We start from the raw sequence: 6,841 nt of genomic DNA, 5'->3' as shown, positions 1-6,841 counted from the left end.
ATGATATCTTTGTTGTTTTGATTTGCATCTGGCTAATGGCTAGTGTTCACAGGTATTTCTTCATGTGTTTGTTGGCCACCTGAATAGCTTCTTTGGTGGTTTGTTCATGTCCTCTGCCCATTTTTTACTTGGATTGTTTGTCTTTTTGATGTTGAGGTGTTGAAGTTTTCTGAAAATTTTAGAGATAAATCCCATGTTGCATATGTTGTTGGCAAATATTTTTCCCAATCTGTAGGTTTTTTGATGCACATACGAATTTATTTCTTAGAAGGTCCCAGTCATCCAGTTTATCTGCTGCTATTTTTGGTAATGTTTAATAATCTATTCACACCATAAATTAGGGTTTTACATTTGCTTCTATTGTGGGGATGGCGCACGACCAGGCAGTGTTTCATTCTGTTGTACATAGGGTCGCTATGAATCATAATTGACTTGACAGCACCTGAGAATAACAACACATTTGCCTCTGTATTTTCTTGATGATTTTTATAATTTTGGGTTTTATATTTAGGTGTTTTATCCAACTTGAGTTAGTTTTTGTAGATGATGTGAGGTATATATAGACCATGTTTCATTTTTCTGCAAATGGATATCCAGTTTTGCCAGCACCATTTATTAAAGAGACTATCTATTCCACATTTACTGGGTTTCAGCCTTTTGTCAAAGATCAGCTGAATAGATGGATCTATCCCTGGTTTTTCAATTCTATTCCACTGTTCTATGTACTGTCTCTGTACCAGTATGAGGCTGTTTTGAGTACCATGTCTGTATAGTAGGTTTTCAAATCAGGGAGTGTGAGACATCCTACTTTGTTCTTCTTCTTTAGTAGTGCTTTGCTTATCTGAGGTTCCTTTCCTTTTTATATAAAAGTATTGATTGTTTTTCCCATGTCCTTAAATAATATTAATGAAATCTCAATTGGCAGTGCATCAAATCTGTAGACTGTTTTTGGTAGTATTGACATTTTCACAGTGTTCAGTGTCCTATCCATGAGTATGGTATGTTCTTCCATTTATGTTGGGTCTCTTATAGTTACTTGTAGCCATGTTTTATAATTTTCTTTGAATAGGCCTTTTGTGTCCCTGGTAAGATTTATTCCAAAATATTTTATCTTTTTGGTAGCTATTGTAAATGGTATTTTTTTCCTTTTCAGTGATCTCTTTGTTGATAAAGAGGAATCCAACTGATTTTGTATGTTCATCTTGTATCCTGTCACTTTGCTAAATCTTTCAATTAGTTCCAGCAGTTTTATTGCTGAATCTCTTGGGATTTTTATGTACAAGAACATATCATCTGCAAAAAAAAGATACAGTTTTACTTCTTCATTGTTGATTTGGGTGCCTTGTATTTCCCCTTCTTGCCTTGTTTCTCTGGCTAGAACTTCATATACAATATTGAATAGGAGTGGTAATGAAAGACATCCTTTTCTTGTACCTGATAGTAAGGAGAATGCTTTCATCCCTCAATATTGAGAATAATATTGGTTATGGGTTTTGTATAGATTCTCCTAATTATGCTGAAGAATTTTCCTTATATTCCTATTTTACTAAACATTTTTATCAAGGATGGTTGCTGGACTTTATCAAATGCCTTTTCTCCACCAATTGATAATGGTCATGAAGTTCTTCTCCTTTGTTTTATTTATGGGATTGATTGCACTGATTGTTTTTTCTAATGCTGAACCATCCTTGCATACCTGGTAAGAATCCCACTCGGTCATTTTGTATTATTGTTTTGAAACAGTGTCGGATTCTATTGGCTAGAATTTTGTTGAAGATGTTTGTATCTATATTCTTGAAGGATATTATTCTGTAATTTTCTTTTTTAGTGCTGTGTTTGCCTGGTTTTATCAGACCTACGCTTGCTTAATAAGATGAATTTGGGAGTATCCATCCTTTTCTACATTCAGCAATAATCCAAGTAGGATTACTGTCAGCTCTTTGAATGCTTGGTAGAATTCACCAATGAAGCTGTCTAGACCAGACTTTTCTTGCATGGAGAATTTTTTTTTTTTTTTTTTAAGACCTGTTCAATTTCTTCTTTTGTTATGAACCTGTTCAAATATTCTACCTCAGTCTCTATTAGTTTATGTTGGCCTCATATTTCTTTAATCCCCTTTCTCTGGCTCCCTCCTCACTTTGCAGCTGCCAGTGCCACTGGAAGTCTGACTTGTTTCCCTGCACTTTTCCCTCCTAGCTCTAGGACGTATTCTTCTCATCTTGATTTCCTCTAGATCTTTCTAGATTGTGTCTCTATGACTGGGTGAACACCATGAAGTTGGTTTCTCCTTGTCCACAGATATTCCTCTGTTTTAAAATGACCATGTTTTGTCAGGTCCCAACTTCATTTCTCTCTACCATCACTGTCCTCACTCCATCTCCCCTTCCAGTCAACTCTCAACCTAATATTTTTATTCTCTAATTTGATTCTCAGAGTTCTGGAATCATTATTCGTATCTGTTTCATTTCTTTTTTCCAAGTCTCTGTTGAGAGGTATTAGGCGGAATGTGTTAACAGGAAGCCATCTTGTCTCCACCCTTCTTTAACACTAAAGAGTTCTTTCACAGCTTATTTGCCCAATGCAGTACATTAATTGATGTCTTGACTGTTGCTTCCATGGGTGTTAATTGTGGATCCAAGTAAAATGAAATCCTTGACAACTTCAATCTTTTCTCCATTTATTATGATGTTGCTCATCCATCCATCCACCCAGTTCTGAGAATTTATTTATTTATTTACTTAATTTTATTTTGAGGTACAATCCATAATAGGGGTTATCATCTTTGATCTTCATCAGAAAGTGATTCAAATACTCTTTACTTTCATTAAGCAAGGTTGTGTCATCTGCATATCACAGTTTGTTAATGATACTTCCTCCAAAATTGCTGCTGTGTTCTTCTTCATATAGTCCTGATTCTCAGATTATACACTCAGTATGTAGATTGAATAATTATGGTGAAGTCATGCAATCCTGACACACACCTTCCCTGATTTTGAACCACACAGTATCCCCTTTTTCTCCTTGAACAAATATCTCTTGGTCTGTGTACATGTTCCACATTAGCACAATTAAGAGTTTTGGAATTCCTATTCTTCTCTATGTTATCATATTTTGTTATGATCCACACAGTTAAATGCCTTTGCATACTCAATAAAGCAGGTAAACATCTTTCTGGTATTCTCTGCTTTCAGCCAAGATCCACGTGACATCAGAAATGATATCCCTCATTCCACATCCTCTTTTGTATGCAGCTTGAGTTTCTGGTAGTTCCCTGTTGAGGTACTGCTACAATGCTTTATTATTATTATTATTATTATTATCATTGTGCTTTAGGTGTATGTTTATAGAGCAGAGTCTGTTTTACATTAACATTACATGTACATTTAGTTTTACTCCCCATTTACCATCCCCAACCCCAAACCAGTCCCCTCCCTTCCCTACCCGGCACTCCTCCCCCATGATCCTCATAGTTATGCACTCCTGTGTGTCCTACACCTTCTCGTGCAAAGTTGCCCCTCTGGTGCCCCATGGTCAATTGCTCCAAGGGATGAATCTCCACAGAGTATGTGGGAGCACCACCCTGGTTCGAGCGGTCTGTGTACACATCCTATTATTGGGCTGAGAGCCAGCCCCTGGGAGTGAGTTCCATTCCAGGCCCAGAATGTATCCCAGGGCCATAGTATTGGCGGTCTCACCAGATTTCAACTGACCAGTAACTGGTCATTATTGAGTTTTTGGATTTTGTTCCACATTTCTCCTCCCACTCTATCCAGGATCTCCAGCTTTGCTCCTTTCCTGAGTGATAGGCATTGGTAGCCAGGCACCATCTAGTTCTTCTGGTCTTGAGGGCCATTGTATCCTGGGGCTGATTGCTTCCAAATGCCCCCCCCCCTTTTTTTTGCACTCTTCTTTACTTCCAATGATAAGAGACCATTAACTGCATCTTATATGGCCACTTGAAAGCTTTTAAGACCCCAGTCACTACTAACCAATGTAGGATGAAGAACAAGACTTTTATGGATTTTGTTGTACCAACTGAGTCTGGTGTCACCCAGTACTGTGGTCCTAAGACAGTAGATCCATTGGATCTCTCTCCCACAGTGTCTGGATGTCTGTGAGGGATTACTCTATGTCTCTCTTCTGTTGTCTCTGCAAGGACCGCAGGCATTTTGTATCACTGGTATCTGTGCAAGGTTAACCTCTGCTGCATCTATCTTTGGTCTAGAGTCTACTCCTGTTCACTGACCCCCATCTGTACTGCTGCAATGCTTTTTGAATTTTATTCAGCCGAACTTTAATTGAGCATGATATAAATGACACTGTTTGATAATTTTCACATTGTGTTGGATTATATTTCTTTGGAATGGGCATAAATACAGATCTCTCCCTGTTGATTGGCCAGGGAGCTCTTTTCCAAATTTCTTTCCATAGGTGAGTGAGTGCTTCCAGGGTTGCATCCATTTGTTGAAACATCTCAACTGGTATTTTGTCAATTCCTGGAGCCTTGTTTTTGCAGCGTCTTCAGTGTAGCTTGGACTTCTTTCTTCAACACCATCAGTTTTTGATCATACACTACTTCCTGACATGGCTGCACATCAACCAATTCTTTTTGGTGTAGTGTCACTGTGTATTTCTTTATGTTCTTTTGGTGCTTCCTGTCTCATTCAACAGAGTCATTCAGTATTACAACTCAAGGCTTGAATTTTTTCTTTAATTCTTTCAGCTTGGGAAATGTTAAGGGTGTCCTTCCATCTTGGTTTTCTAACTCCAGGTATTTGCACATTTCATTATAATACATTACTTTGTCTACTCAGGTTGCCCTTTGAAATCTCTTCAGATCTTTTATTTAATCATTTTTTTCCATTTGTGTTAGCTACTCTCCATTCAGGAGCAAGTTTCAGAGTCTCTTCCAACATCTATTTTGATCTTTTCTTTCATTCTTGTCTATTAATGACCTTTTCCTTTCTTCATGTGTGATATCTTTGATGCCATCCCACAACATGTCTGATCTTTGGTCATCAGTATTCAAGGCATTAAATCTATTTTTGAGATGGTCTCTAATTCAGGTGGTACATACTCAAGGTCTTATTTTGGCTCTTGCCGATTTGTTTTAATTTTCTTCATATTCACCTGGAACTTGTATATGAGCAATTGACCATCTGTCCCACAATTCAAACAGGGGCTACATTCTGACTGATGATATTGAGCTCCTCCATTGTCTGTTTCCACAGACATAGTTGATTTGATTCCTGTGTATTCCATCTAGTGAAGTCTATCTGTATATTCATTGTTTATGTCTTTGAAAATGGTGTTTGCAATGCCTAAATCATTGGTCTTGCAAAATTTTATTATGAGATCTCTAACATCATTTCTATCACTGAAGCCATATTTTCCAATTTCTAATCCTTCTTTGTTTCCAAGTCTACATTGCAAGGAGGCCAGGTGTAGTGGTGGTAGGTACTCAGGTGCTAACTGCAAACTAGCTCTCTGTGAGAGAAAGATATGGCAGTCTACTTCCATAAAGATTACAGTCTTGGAAACCCTATGGGCAGGACCAGATTACCCATAATAAGTGAAGTATGGCTGGCATCTGTCTCTCTCCCAACCTCACTCCTGGTACTAAATGTCTTAGGCTGGGTTCTTTCATTGCACTTCAAAACACAAGGGGCAATTTACTAAAAAAAAAAAAAAAAGGCAAAACACCCACCAATGCCTGAGTATACCACCAGAGATTCTGGTTGAACTAATCTGGGGTAAGGTTTGCACATCAGGATTTGGTTTGCACATCAAACCAAATTTGACAGCCTCAAGCATTTCCTAGACCCATAAAGCCTAGCATAAGCTTGAAAGTACAGCATCAACAGACTCAAAGTATAGCATATTTAACTGTACTATTTATTTTGTTTGATAAAACAGTAAGCACATACACTTTTTTTTTTCTTCCAGAAATAGGTCCTCTTTCTAGTACAATTACTACTTTAACTAAAGGAAATGCTGGCAAAACATACACTTGAAAGAGACAAATAACAGTCTCAGAAGACAATCCTGCAGTACTTAAGAGTATGTCCAAGGTAAAAAGGTAGAGTTCTCAGGAGTTCTCAGGACATCTCTTGCCTCTTTGTTGTTATGTGCCATCTTGTTGATTCCAGCTCATAGTGAGCCTACGGGACAGAGTAGAATTGCCCCATAGAGTTTCTTCAGCTGTAAGCAGACTATCAGATCTTTTCTCCTGTGGAGCAGCTAGTGGTTTTGAACCACCAAACTTTTAGTTAGCAGCTAAGCACTTAACCATGGTGTTACCAGTTGCTTCCTAAGCCACTAGAAAACACTTTGTACCACCAGCAGATGTTGAAACTTAAAAAGCCTTTTTTTTTTTTTTCCCCCGGCTTGAGTCTATTACTAGATTCTGACTCACATTTGTTTTAAAACTCTTTCCTTTTACAAACTATTCCTCAGGCAGTGGAAAGTGAAGAACAAGAGCTAGGTAGCAAGGCTCCAGTCTTTACTCTGTAAGCCTCACCCAAAGTAACACCATTGCCTGTTTCACATATTGAGTTTCTGTTTTCCTTTGAAGACAGAATTTGAAGACTGCCTGCTTCAGTTTATTGATTTCCTTCTTGCTTCCTTATTTTTACTTTGTTGCTCTATTTCAAATTTCTTAAGTTCAATGCTTGAATCATTTTCTTTATTTCTTCCTAATTTTTGATAAACATATTTTAAAATATAGGTTTTCAAAGTTCTACTCTACCTTTTTTCTGGCTATTTAGCCTCTAGGGTTTTTTTTTTTTTTTTTTGTCAAACAGCTTTAAATATATTTTAAATTCCTTATACTTTTTTTTTT

This window comes from Orycteropus afer, unplaced genomic scaffold (assembly GCF_000298275.1).
Source record: "Orycteropus afer afer isolate SDZICR_OR568_19922 unplaced genomic scaffold, OryAfe1.0 scaffold00278, whole genome shotgun sequence".
Classification (NCBI taxonomy): domain Eukaryota; kingdom Metazoa; phylum Chordata; class Mammalia; order Tubulidentata; family Orycteropodidae; genus Orycteropus; species Orycteropus afer.
The sequence above is the reverse complement of the archived record's forward strand: the minus strand, read 5'-3'. Positions refer to the sequence as shown.